Raw genomic sequence first — 13,276 nt, forward strand, 5'->3', positions numbered from 1 at the left:
AAAGCAGTAACACGCATATATATGTGTAGTGAATGTCTGAACCAAAAATCTCACATGATTCATACATTCACGTACATATTTTCCCCTCCATTTCTCCCATATAATATTCATAAAACAGCTCACTTAACTGCGAACAGCCTGAAAACAGCCAGGCATGATGAATCTGTAACTCGTGATGTGACTGAAAAACGCTTGGAAGAAGAAAAGAAAGTAGCAAGAACGCAGAATGAAAATATAAATAACCATGAAACATTTCGAATGTTAGGCGGGGTGAGGACGGCCATGCAAAGGAAACCTTGATCCAGCACTGAATACATGTCACCGACTGATGTCACCAAATTCACTGAGGCTTTTATATTGATCTTTCACGAGAGTTTAAACACAGAATCGTGCGTCACTTTGTCCCCCCAGCAACCAGCTATTGCGTCCAAACAGTTTTGGCCTCAGATGTGTCATTTAAAAAAAAATATTATTCAGGCATGGAAGTGACAATAAGCTGCTTGTTACAACCCACGCAGAGCGAAAGAATAAGTAAATTTTGATCAACTAATTGGGTTGGATACATTGTGTAAGTACAGTATACGATTAGTTAATTATCATAAGCCATTATCAATCCACTACTGGATGGTGGCCTCCCCAAACGTCACCATCTCTCAAGATTATTACATGTAATGTGCCATCGAGTTTCATTGCTCTAATCGCCTCCACAGTGGACATCCTCTAAGTCACGTTCCCTCCCTTGGCTGCGACTTCTGGTTAAATAACGAATATTATACTGGTAGGAACCCACTGGTTCCACCAGCCCACAGGGGATTATTGTGTCCGTCCGTCGTGCAGGGAGGGGCTGAGTGGGGAGGGGCTGGGTGAGGAGGGGAGGGTGGGGAGGGGCTGGGTGGGGAGGGTGGGGCTGGGTGGGGGGTGGGAGGGGTGGGGCTGGGTGGGGAGGGGCTGGTCACCCTGTGGTGCCCTGATAAAACTCAACGTTTAACCTACTCACGCCGGCTTGTGCCCGCCCTCACAGTCGGGAATATTTGCGGAATACACCACGCCGCCGTTGACCCTGGCCATTGACCTAGCAACCCAACGTTCCTACCAGCTCCCTCCGCAGGAATGTGTTGTGTGTTGGGGATATACCCCGCTAAGCAGAGTGGACGTGAGTCGGCCCGCTAGCACCGACCATGCTTCCAATTTATCTCACGCATGGTGCAGACAAATTCAAACCAAGGAAGGTTTTGAAGAGCACCGTATCAACACGAGTACAATATAAACTAGAGCACGCACGCTGCTCCAGATGCCTTGTGACCCCCCCCCCCCAATTAATTGACCCTTAACATATTTCCCTGTGCTTATTCATTTCTGTTTTCACAACCAATGGTATACAAGATATAACGTTTTAAGAGAAGTAAATAGGAGGGGGGGGGGTAACAAGACATCTGCACCACCCGTAACTGTACAGTATCACTTACAGTACACACACGGGCCACGTTTTATTTCATAATCCCCTCTTACCCCCGAAAAAAAGTATTACATATACACGCACAGTATTGTCAGCATTGCTGTGCTTCTAGAAAGCACGCGCGTTAAGTTGCTACCCCATTCCCGCATAGTATAGTTTGTACGATGATGTTGATACGTAGAGTGTTGAACACGTGAATATCCACAGTGTGGCCAAAGCAACCCCATACGAATTGATTCTACAAGGTGGTCCAGATGTCATGTGCCCCCCCCCCCCCCACCATTAAATGATCTAAAACTTTTTTAATGGGGTCAATTGGTTGGGGGGGGGGTCACAAGACATCCGAACCATCCTGTGGAATCAAATCGTACGGAGAGGATTCGATGCGTTTCAATCCGCCGTATACGTTGTAGACTGATGGCCTTAATCTAAGTTGTCTTCGTGGTTGTTGTTGTTGTTTGACTTGCACAGTGTTGGTGTAGGGTGCTTTTTCTGCAATATTTTGTTGTCTTTTCTTGGATTTTCTGTTTGCACTTAGTCACATAGTCACTTTGAGATGTTTTCTTGTTCATGTTTTTGTTTTTTGTTTGTTGCGGTTGCACCCGATTCAAGAGCTGAATGGCTCACAGGGCTCTACCTAATAAATTAACTTGAACTTGAAGGTAATGAGGCCCACATCACCTCTGGAGGTGCCACCATTCACTGCAATGTAAAAATCAAGGTTCTTAACGCACACATCTCCTTTCGATGTGTTTACATTTTTATGCCAGCCACCCACTTTTATTCAGCACATCAAACGTGTGATCAATTCTGGGAATGTATTTTGGGTGCAAATAAAAGTGTGTGCATTGAAAGACTAATTTTTGTTTTACTATTTTTTTTATGACCCTGTAGAGATGACAATGATGGCTTTGCCTATGTCAAACCATGTCCATGCAATACATGAAAGCATGCGCATTGCTACACAACAACAAGTCTACGTAATTAAAGGTTGATAGCACGCATCACGACTATTATACCAATTAGAATAATGATTTGGCCGACTGCAAAGTCGTGAAATTACATTTAGAACAACACGAGACGCATAACGCCTGTAATTGTCGTTTTTGGGAGCAAGTAACGTACAGTATAAAATACGGTAAGGACACGTGCAAACTGCAATGCTATAATATACGGGAAGCAGTGCCTATCGCGAGAACGTATTCAACGTGCACAGAATCATCACTTTAATTTAAAGAATTTATATGGATAGAAAAATGTTGTCAATCAAAATAGGGATAAAATTAGTGCAATTTAATTGTAAAACATGATCACGGTTCTCAGCCGCTCGCTTTAACTTCAGCATAACCGTGTATAACTGTGTCATTATCTTATCAATCATCGTCGTCGTCATTATTATTGTAAATTGTTGGTGCTCACGGCTAAGGAAGTAGGAAATCACAGCGGCCGCTTCGGCGGCATGCCGATGCGTGCGTTGTGAGCGCGCGCCTCTCATTGGTCAAAGGTTGCCCAGCAACAGTGGGGCGTTCTCATTGGACGAGACATTTGTCCTTGTCTGCTGGGCGTGTAAAATTAAGTAGTAATACTATGTAACACAATTTTTGTTCCTGGGTATTAAGCGTAATTTCGTAATTGCTTTTGCCTAAAAAGTATAGAAAATGGCTATTATTCCGCACAAACTTTGCTTTTGTGACCAGGACAGTGATATTTTGAAATTGACCTATATTCTATGAGAAAAATTGAGAATTTGTGTATTTTCGTTCACATAAAGTCAGAAAAAAAACATGAATAAAAATTTACATGTATTTATACTAAAGTAATACAAAAATGACTACAAAATATTTATAAGTGAGTAGTTGTTCGAGATTTACGATTATACTGTAAATCACTTTCACGAATCAGCCCCCAAATGTAGTCTCCCATCATGTTCTCGTTATACTGTCCTTGGTACTGGCGTTCAAAGTCCAGTATATCCTGGTGGAAGCACTCGCCTTGCTCCTCCGAGTATGCTCCAATGTTCTCCTTGAATTTATCAAGATGAGCATCAAGGGTATGGACTTTCAGAGACATCCTACAGCCCATTGTGCCGTAGTTCTTCACCAGTCTCAACCAGCTCCACATAGTTTTTGACCTTGTGATTGCCCCGGAAACCATAAACAATGTGACAAAGCTGTTCCAAGCCGCTTCCTCCTTACTAGCGAGCTTCTTGGGGAATTCATTGCACTCCAGGATCTTCTTTATCTGTGGTCCGACGAAGACACCAGCTTTGACCTTTGCCTCAGACAGCTTAGGGAAGAAGTCTTGAAGGTACTTGAAGGCTGCCGACTCCTTATCTACAGCTCTGACAAATTGTTTCATAAGGCCCAATTTGATGTACAGTGGTGGCATCAGCACCTTCCAGGGTCCACCAGTGGCTCCCACTTGACATTGTTCCTCCCCAGAGAGAACTCGGTCCGCTGTGGCCAGTCCCGCCTGTGGTAGTGCGCCTTGGTGTATCTGCTGTCCCAAAGGCAAAGATAGCAGGGATACTTGGTAAAACTGCCTTGGAGAACTATTAGGAATGCCACCATTTTGAAGTCTCCGATGACCTCCCAGCCGTACTCATCATACTTCAAGGCCTCCAGCAAGGTCTTGATGCTGTTGTAATCCTCTGAGGTGCACCGAGTGAGCCAGGGGAAGAGACGGGTACTTGTTACCATTATGGAGCAGCACGGCTTTGAGGCTCCTGGATGAGCTGTCAATGAAGAGACGCCACTCATTCTGGTTACAGGCGATTCCGATTGCCTCGGACAGACTGGTCACATTGTGGCAGAAGCAGAGCCCATCTTGACGGGTGAAGAAGCTGCAAAAAGGTTGGTGACGCTTCCTCTGAACTGTGACTTGCACACTTTTATCCAACAAGTTCCACTGCTTGAGCCTAGACGTCAAAAGCTATCATGTGTGCGGTACTTTTAATCCCGCATGTACTCAACATAGACCCGTGTGTCCTCTTTGCTCATCCTGTTCAACAAATTCTCGTCGCTTGCTGTTGTTACAGGCCACACAATAAAAAAAGATGCCCCGTTGTAGCCTGTAACAGACTGTTGGGGCAAGTGCTGTGAGCGAGCTCCTATGAAGCCCGTTCAGGCGCACCGGAGTGCGGGGGGTAGCGTGGCCAACACCACGCCGGGTCTGCCTTTGTCTCCCCAGTGGCAATGTTTACACACCTAGGCGAGGGGATCCGGGACCGGTTCGGATAATCGTCACCGAAGGTGGCCGTGAGCTGGAATCGAAGTCGGCTCGCTGGGTTCGTAGCGCAGTACGCTAACCGCTGTGGCCACCGCTCCACACAGCTCGACCACAGTGCACGTCTCTCAAGCCATTCCTCCACACCTAGGCCGATCCTTAACAAACAATACGCTGGGGCCCAATTAAATGATAAAGACACAAGCCACAGTAGTTGCGACTCTGTGGCCATTGCAACCCAAACGACGGACCACATTGTAAACCACTGCAGCCTGCGCTCCTTCAACGGAGGAATAGCAAACTTACACCAACGAACTCTCCACTGAAGCCACCTCGTCGTGGCTAGCAGCAGACCTCTGACATTGGTATTTAGCTCCTGAACAAATTGCTGCCCCTACAGAAGCTGTCAGTGTGGGACTGGCCATTGTGCACCTGGAGCGGTTGGTCTCACTCACGAAAACTGGCGTCAACTCCATGCCCACCTTGGAATAAATCTGAAGGCTGACGCCCAATTGTAACAACTCAATCATCTCGGCCTGTAGTTTTTGAGAAGGTTTTTTGTTGTTGCTGGCACCAGAACAATGTACGCGCGACCAAGGCAGATAATACAACTTAAAACAAAGACAACAACCAAACTTCACACTAAATCAGAAGTCAACTGCAACGGCTCTTGCTCCGAGATAATATAGTTGTAGACGGAAGTAGAAACCTTATTTTTTGCGAGGACTGCTACTCGGGCGCGCGTCCTTCAATTACTGACCGCTATATATAGCCGGAGTGTTAGCGAGCACGCTCGTGAGTGTGGATCCTCAGCGTTGAGCCCAAAACGGTGAATTAGGGCGCGCGTTTTCCTCCGCCCAGCAACGTGCAATGCAATCAATGCCGACTCCGCTTTAATTGTTGGTTTGGGATGCAACGCCCGGTTATCCCCGCTGCGCTGCGACGGGTGGTGGTGGTGGTGGGGGGGGAGCTGTAAATCCATGCAAATCTCAGTTCCCGCAAAGTGAAATGTAACGCAGGCCAGCTGCCTCTAATCCCGGCGGCCTATCGGATCAGCTGCGTGGTGCTGTCGGCCGTGCACGCGATGTGTATGGGGGGGAGCGGTGGTGTAGTGGTTAGCGCACGGCGCTACGAACCCAGCGAGCCGAGATCGATTCCGGCTCACGGCCACCAATACCAGTGACGACTATCTGTACTAGTGCCCCACCCCACCCCACCCCAGGTCGACTCAGCCTCAAATAAGTACTATTCACCTTCGATGAGTACGGTTGGCTACGTACGGTGCGAAAGAAGTTTACATGCATACATTTTGTGCGGTGTGAAAACATCACCAGAAATGGGGCCCGGGTGTAGTTTTGGCCACCCACCCTCCTCGATTACCGTGCCGTGCCGTGTACGGTAGGCCTCGGCAAGGCAAGGTAATTTACCCTTTTAACCGGGTAAAAGGATAAAGGTAAAGCTGTCGACATGCCAAGGGGTAAGGTAAAGGGTAGGATAAAGGTAGCGCTCAGTATTACCCGGTAAATACCTTGTTTACCACTCGCTAAAAGCTCCGTGGCGCAGTCCATGGCCTCCATTTAAAATTGGAATCATCGAGAGAGTATTCTATATGAATAAAGTGCTCTACCTAGCATTTACCTGGTATAAACCTTCTTCACGTGTAGTGCCCCAATAATTACCCTGTGATCGGGTAATTTATATGGGGTAAGGGTAAAAGGTAAGGTAAAGGTAGGTTCGTTGCTTTTGACCTTATACCTTACCTTGATAAAGGGTAAAAGGTAAGGGTAGAGTGATTGTATTCTGGTAAGGTAAAAGGTAAGGTAAAGGTAGGCTCGTTGTTTTTACCTTTTACCTTACCTTGTTTGACTTGCATCCCACTGGGATTTTTGCACACAGCGTTGTAATTCGGTGTATTTTCTCGAAGACTTTGCTGTTTTTTCCTGGATTTTTCTGTTGCGTGTAGTCACTTTAAGATGTTTCTTCATGTTTTTGTTTGTTGCGGATGCACCCGAGTCAAGAGCCGCATGACTCACAGGGTTATACATCATAAATGGAACTGAATCCTTGCCGAGGCCTACGTGTCGGCATTCATAGGAGCTACGCGCTAACAGCGCTTGCCCCAACAGCCTGTGTACGGCTATACGGGGGAAATGTGTCTTTGTACAATATTTGACATCTCGGCGAACGGGCAGTGATCACATGCCCAGCGGTTTGTCTTCTTCGGAAGCCACTCAGAAGCCACGAGATGGTTATTCCTTCCACTCCTCTACCGCCCTCAATTGCGTGAGCACATTGATTAATAAAACAATTCGTTTTAACTCCGCTCATATACCATTATCGATCGAGGAGGGGGAGGGGACACATTGGAGGGGCGAATGATCTGAATTGTAAATGAGATGCAAATACACGGACTCAATTTACTAGAGTGATTTTAATCATTCAACCGGCGACAAGACGCCCAGCGGTTCAAGGTGATGCTCCATTTGTCACTTTTCGGTCGCTCGGCCACTCCGCGCTCTTCTTCCCCGTGTGCTTCGTCGTGGCACCCCGGTCCCATCGGTGGTGGGGCAGCACGGCACGGCAACAACAGCGCCACGGGGTGATCATTTTACAACGAGAAAACTAAATGTCGCTCTTCTTGGCTCTTTCGGTAAAGTCACGTAGAAGGGAAATAATAAAATAATACAAATAAAACATTGTATTTTATAATGTTTTATTTTTATTATTTTATTATATTGTATTTTATAATGTTTTATTTTTATTATTTTATTATTTTCCTTCTACGTGACTTTACCGAAAGAACCCAGAAGACGAATCCCTGCAGTCACGGAAGCTTTAAATCGAAATTTAACACGGGGTTCGCGCATTTGCAATCGGTTGCATCCCCAAAACATCCGACAGGCAGCGTCTGGAGGTACAGTATAATTACAGCCATGCACACCTTCCAGACAAATGCGGCCACAGCATCATGCCACCAGTTGCCATGGAGGCATGCTGGGAGCCACGGTAACAAGGATACACAGGGAAAAGGTCACTTCCCTCTCCTCATCGCCCCTCCCCGTCGATCATCTCCCCTCGCCTCCCCCTTCACGAATTATCCACCTCGTGTCAGTCGCTAAATGCCACGAGCGCATTTCGGTATTGGCGACTAAAATGCGATCACGCCTTTTGACGCATTACATCGATTCCAGGTCAAGGAAGCTTAGCACGAGTGTGGCCCTTCACTCGACACCTGATTTATCCGCGGATAGTTACACACTGCTTTTGTTCTGTTCGTACGGCTCTCACCACACGATAGAGCAATGATGATTCGGTGATTTTTGTTTGTTTACGAACGCGCCGGTCACCGCACGGCTTACCGAGTGCACTGAGCGCACATTTGAACCTTACGGCGGTACCCCGGGGTTCCATAGTACCCCGGCTCTCGCATCATGTCCGTGATGCAGTCATGTTTAGTCTGTTGATGGTCAGCGATGTGGCAATCGACTCATCTCGACGAGCTGGACACGATGCACCACCACGGTGCGTACGAGCGTTCAGGGTTTCGGCGCAATCGTCCTCACTGCGTTTCGACATCACGGAATGGCACCAATGTCGGATTGATTGGTTACCCCAGTCGCGGAGTTGAAGTACACCCCCTGGAAAAAATAGTGTCCCAGAAATAAAATATTTAATTGCCTCGGCCCATTTTGTATTATTTGGTGACCCCGGGGTACCGCCATAAGATTCACTTGCTGCCGAACGTACCACAACTCCGCTTCTTCGATCACTGCATTTGATTCCTGGTGCAAATCTAGGAGTTTTTATCTCTCTCTCTAATCGGCTTACTCCTAATAAAGCCCTCTGGAACTCACTCAGTAGTTGTCTTCGCCTCTGCCCCCCCCACTCCCTGAGATCAGATCACTATTTAAAACTCTTCTACTTGACCAACCGTGCGTTGTTGCGTATGTTGAACTTATTTTGAACCGTACGCGTGAAGACTCTTCTTCCAATTGCGCGATGCTTCGCGACATTTGGTTACGGGAATTAGCGCCTTATAAATGACAGTGGGTATATTTACAATAGCTGTTTATACCTTATGCTCCTCTTGTGATTAGCAAATGCTGAAAATGTGGTTGGTCCTGGAAGTCGCCTAGAACCCGGAGGGTTAATGACCTGCAATTGCTATGGCCCCCTGCCTCTGGAACTCAATTCCAAATGACATCAGGAATGTTGGTGGCAACATTTTTTTTTGTTAACAAAAATGTTAAAACGTATCTGTTTGAATAATAATATTTGGGGCAACGGCAGTTTTTTTTTTGCATAGCATCTAAGGATGTTCTTCATAAAGAGCGCTATATACACGTTCTATTAGCATTACGACTATTACCACAGTTTATACGCACAGGCCCAAAGGCACAAAATGTCACGCGACCAGCAACAAACGGCACGAGTAGAATGGTGAGAACGACAGGGTCGTGTGTGCAGCACCTCCCCCCACTCCCCCCCCACCCCCCTAAGTTCCTTCCTCCGTCACTTTGCATTTAACGCTGACACAATCTCCACCCCCCCCGCTCCATTGCTCCTCATGCTCTTCCTGCTCCTCCTCCCACGGCTGTCATGGACACAGTCACCTCCCTGCAACCCGTGGCGGTGACGTGCATTCCGTAGTCAAGCACCGGCCTAATTGCGGAGACGCGTTCCGCGTTGTTTTCGACATCCCCCCCCTCCCACTCTGTAGGAACATGGGAGGGTTGAGAGGTGGGGGCGGGGGTTGTTTACGCTTTGTAATTTTCTCGTGTTTTTTTTTACGTTCAGAGTGAGAATGTATATTTGTCAGGATGCGTGTTTGTACTCCATATCAATTCTTGTTTATTTCATTTTACTGCAAATAAACACTCTAATTAGAGGGAGTGCTCTCACTAATGGAATCTGGTTAATAACGTTAATATTTGTTTAAGCAGGTCTGGCTTTGCTGATGAGACTCAGAAGATCGAAACTGGTCCAGGGTTTACGTGCTTAAACAAACAATGCTGGTTAATACAAGTCTGAAGGTCAATAGGCCTTCCACACGATAACAAAATAAATTGCATGTGGAGAAACAAATAATAATTATCTATAACGTCCGCTGCAGTGAACAATTCGTTTTTCAAAAATCATTAGTGAATAGCAACCTATCATATCATAATGGGGAGTGGTGGGGGGGATCATGTGATTACCGTTCACCGTCAGGCGCAATCGGAACACATGCCATTTGCAATAATTCAAAACATTGCACACAATCCCTTTGTCAATTCATGGCTAGATAAAGGGTTGTTGACCCACACTTTTCCAGGCTGATCAGTGCGGGTTCGTGAGAGAGGCTGGGGTAGTTAGCACCTCTTCAGATACATGACTCACCACTGATGCTCCACGTGGCCGGCAATCAAACCAACTACTGGACCACCGCTCCAACCCCATCACATATATTGGGACGTTAAGGAGAATGCGTATGTGTGTGTGTCATCTTGTCAGGAGCGGTGGCGCAATGGTTGGCACACTGCTTTACGAACCATGCGACACGAGCTCGATTCACGCTCACGGCCAACATCGGTGGCGAATATCTGAACCGATCCTGGGCTTCCCCTAGGTCGAATCAGCCTCAAATTATTACCTGGTGCGGTGGGAAATCATCGCCACTAGGTGGCCGGGCGTGGTGCTGGCCACCCACCCCCTCGTGTGCCTTGCCGGCCTTCAGAGGTGCTCGCTCACAGCTCTTGCCCCAAAAAGTATGTTAAGGCTATACGGATGATCTTTGTCTTTGTGTCTCATCTTGTGACTTTTGCTGAACTCCAGGGTCAGGCTCATGGGCAGAGAAGATTAATCTTTCAGGGGTTGCATTCACAGCAAACCAATGCCATTGTTAAAATGACAATTTAAGAAACCACAACAGTAAATGTCTGCCCAAGGCGGTCGATCACAACAGATCATAACCGAATTGTAGAGATGAAGGGTACGACTGAAGCAGTGTGCTGGGCTCGTGGAAAAAAAAACGATTTTGTCATGAAAGGGGAAGAAATGTCATCACATCTGAAAGAGAATGCGCTTAATAAATTACAGTACATGTTGCCAGCTGTCGTGCTTACATCATTATAACAAAACACGTGGTATCAGCCAGGGCTTCATTTCAGTCCGAGCTGTCCAACTGTCTGGGGTTGAGCTCAGGTAAAATATCCCCCCCGCCCCGACTCCCCTCCTGAAGGAGGGGGGGGGGGCAGAGTCCTGGGTGCTGGGAGTTTGGGATCCGCAGATAAACTCCATGAGAAATGAAGCCTTGGTCCCAGTAAATGACATCTGCTTGTTGTGGAGCAGTAGGCCAAATACCCGACAGAGGGGCCCTGTAGTAGAGGCCCTTCCACCGGCAATGGCGTGAGCAATATATTGCAGGGCTGGGGAGATGGAACATTGCAACTTCACGATACTAAACAACAGAGGTGTGGACTCGAGTCATGTGACTTGGACTCGAGTCAGACTCGAGTCATGAATCTGATGACTTGCGACTCGACTTGGACTTGCATAACAATGACTTTGTCCCACATATGAGATGTGGACTCGAGTCATGTGACTTGGACTCGAGTCAGACTCGAGTCATGAATTTGATGACTTGCGACTCGACTTGGACTTGCATAACAATGACTTTGTCCCACCTCTGCTAAACAATGAAGCTGGCATTCACTTAAAGGCAGTATTTAGCGAACTTGAGCAGAACGGCACACACTCCATCAGAAGTGATGGCAATCGATGGACAAAACTTGTGACGTGGCTTGCAAATAGGATTGGAAACATGCATTAGGGGGCGACTAAACGGAAATGGAGTGATGAGATCATTTAAGGATGCAATGGAACTCGTCGGCAGCAGCATAAAGGCCTTGATCTAGCAGTGGATGAAGAATGATAATCACTAGGATGACAATGATGAAAACCACTAATGCTTAGGACCATCGTGATTAGCGTCCGAAGGCACGCTGTAAGAACTGCGCATGCATAATTGAAGGGTGTAAATAATTAAGCAGTAAATATGCTCGTGCATACATTTTTAAACGAGAAACGCCGCCGCATTCCGCCGGCCCTGTCCCCCCTCGTGCCACGCGGAGGGTTTTTGCGCTCAACGCGGGACACAGCTCAGCAGCCAAGGTCCGAGAGAGGACATCCAATGTGGAGGAGATGGAGCCAGGGTTGTCCATGGGAGGTGGGGCCCGGGGCAAACCACACACCGCGTGGACCCCCCCCTCCCCCCCCCAACGTCTTCAAACCGTGACGTCGAAGCGCAGGAGCCCCCCCCCCCAAAGCGCGGGGTCCGGGGCGGTCACCCCGATTCGCTGTATTCTACCTACAGTAGGGACGGCTCTGGATGGAGCGCTGAAATGAGCTCGTGTACAGCTTTCTTGCTGGATTACTGTAGTATTGATAGTATTACGCTGAACATTGCACCAGGGGCGTACGAGATGTTGACGGCTTGGGGAGGTCTTCATGCAGCAGTGGATTGACCACGGCTGATGATGAGGATGATGATCAGGGTTTAATTTCACATGCAATATGTTCATGCCCCCCTCCCCCTCACCTCAAATCCCCATTACCCCCCGAATCCCATTATTCTCATTGACTGCATTTCATAATCAATTACCAGGGGCCTTGATTTTAAGAAAGGCACCTTTACATAAATACACTTTGATTGCTTGATCTGACAGGAGGGAGGCGGGGCCAATATTTTCCGGAGCTCAGCCCGGGACAGTAGTTCCGACTTGAAATTAAGCCTTACTGAATATGGTGAACTCCTGTACAAGACTTGCTGCTGATGATGATGATGAAAACCAGCTAAAGGAAGCGGGCACGTGGTTGGTGGTAGTGAGGGTAAGAGGCATGGGACTTCGCCCTCCCCACGCCACCCCCCATGGGAGGCACACAACAATCACACGCATGCTTCTACAAACGCACTTGTATCGTCATCGGCAGATTTCCGTGGCAACACGAGTGAGGTCCCTGCCACCAAGGTGCGCAATCAAGGGAGCGCTTTCGGCACGTGGCGAGCGCTGTGGGCCAGTCGGGCGCTGATCCCAAGGCAGCAGCAGCATGGCCAAGCGGCAAAGGTCTATGTAGGTATTCCCCAGTCTCACACACACAGCACACACCATCCCTGCATCCCTTCCTCCCTCCCTCCCTCCTCCACGATGTGTCTGTCTGGTGTCACAAATTGTAAGGCCTTTGTTGTTTACTTTAGGTTCACCATCTCTGGGTAAGCGCTGTGCGATCACATCTTCGTACACTAGATTTGTCCATCATCATCATGAACATTGTTATCATTGCGCGTGCATGATTAATCCACCGCTGGATGAAGGCGACCTCAACTCAATACGAATCTGATCTCACGATCTCGCACCTAAACCGCCAAATCCTCGTTCAATAACCGCCCGTTGTTTAATAATCGCCGTGTGTTGCGCATTCGTGCGTAACGGTAACAGCTGAAATCACGCTACGAAATGCCGTTTAGCAGCCTAAATGCCATTTATTTATGATGGGGTTTGTCATTTATGGACTCGGAACTAAAAATGCCACCGAATTGGTGAAGAGCAATGGCAC

This window comes from Lampetra planeri, chromosome 10 (assembly GCF_965212315.1).
Source record: "Lampetra planeri chromosome 10, kcLamPlan1.2.h2, whole genome shotgun sequence".
NCBI lineage: Eukaryota > Metazoa > Chordata > Hyperoartia > Petromyzontiformes > Petromyzontidae > Lampetra > Lampetra planeri.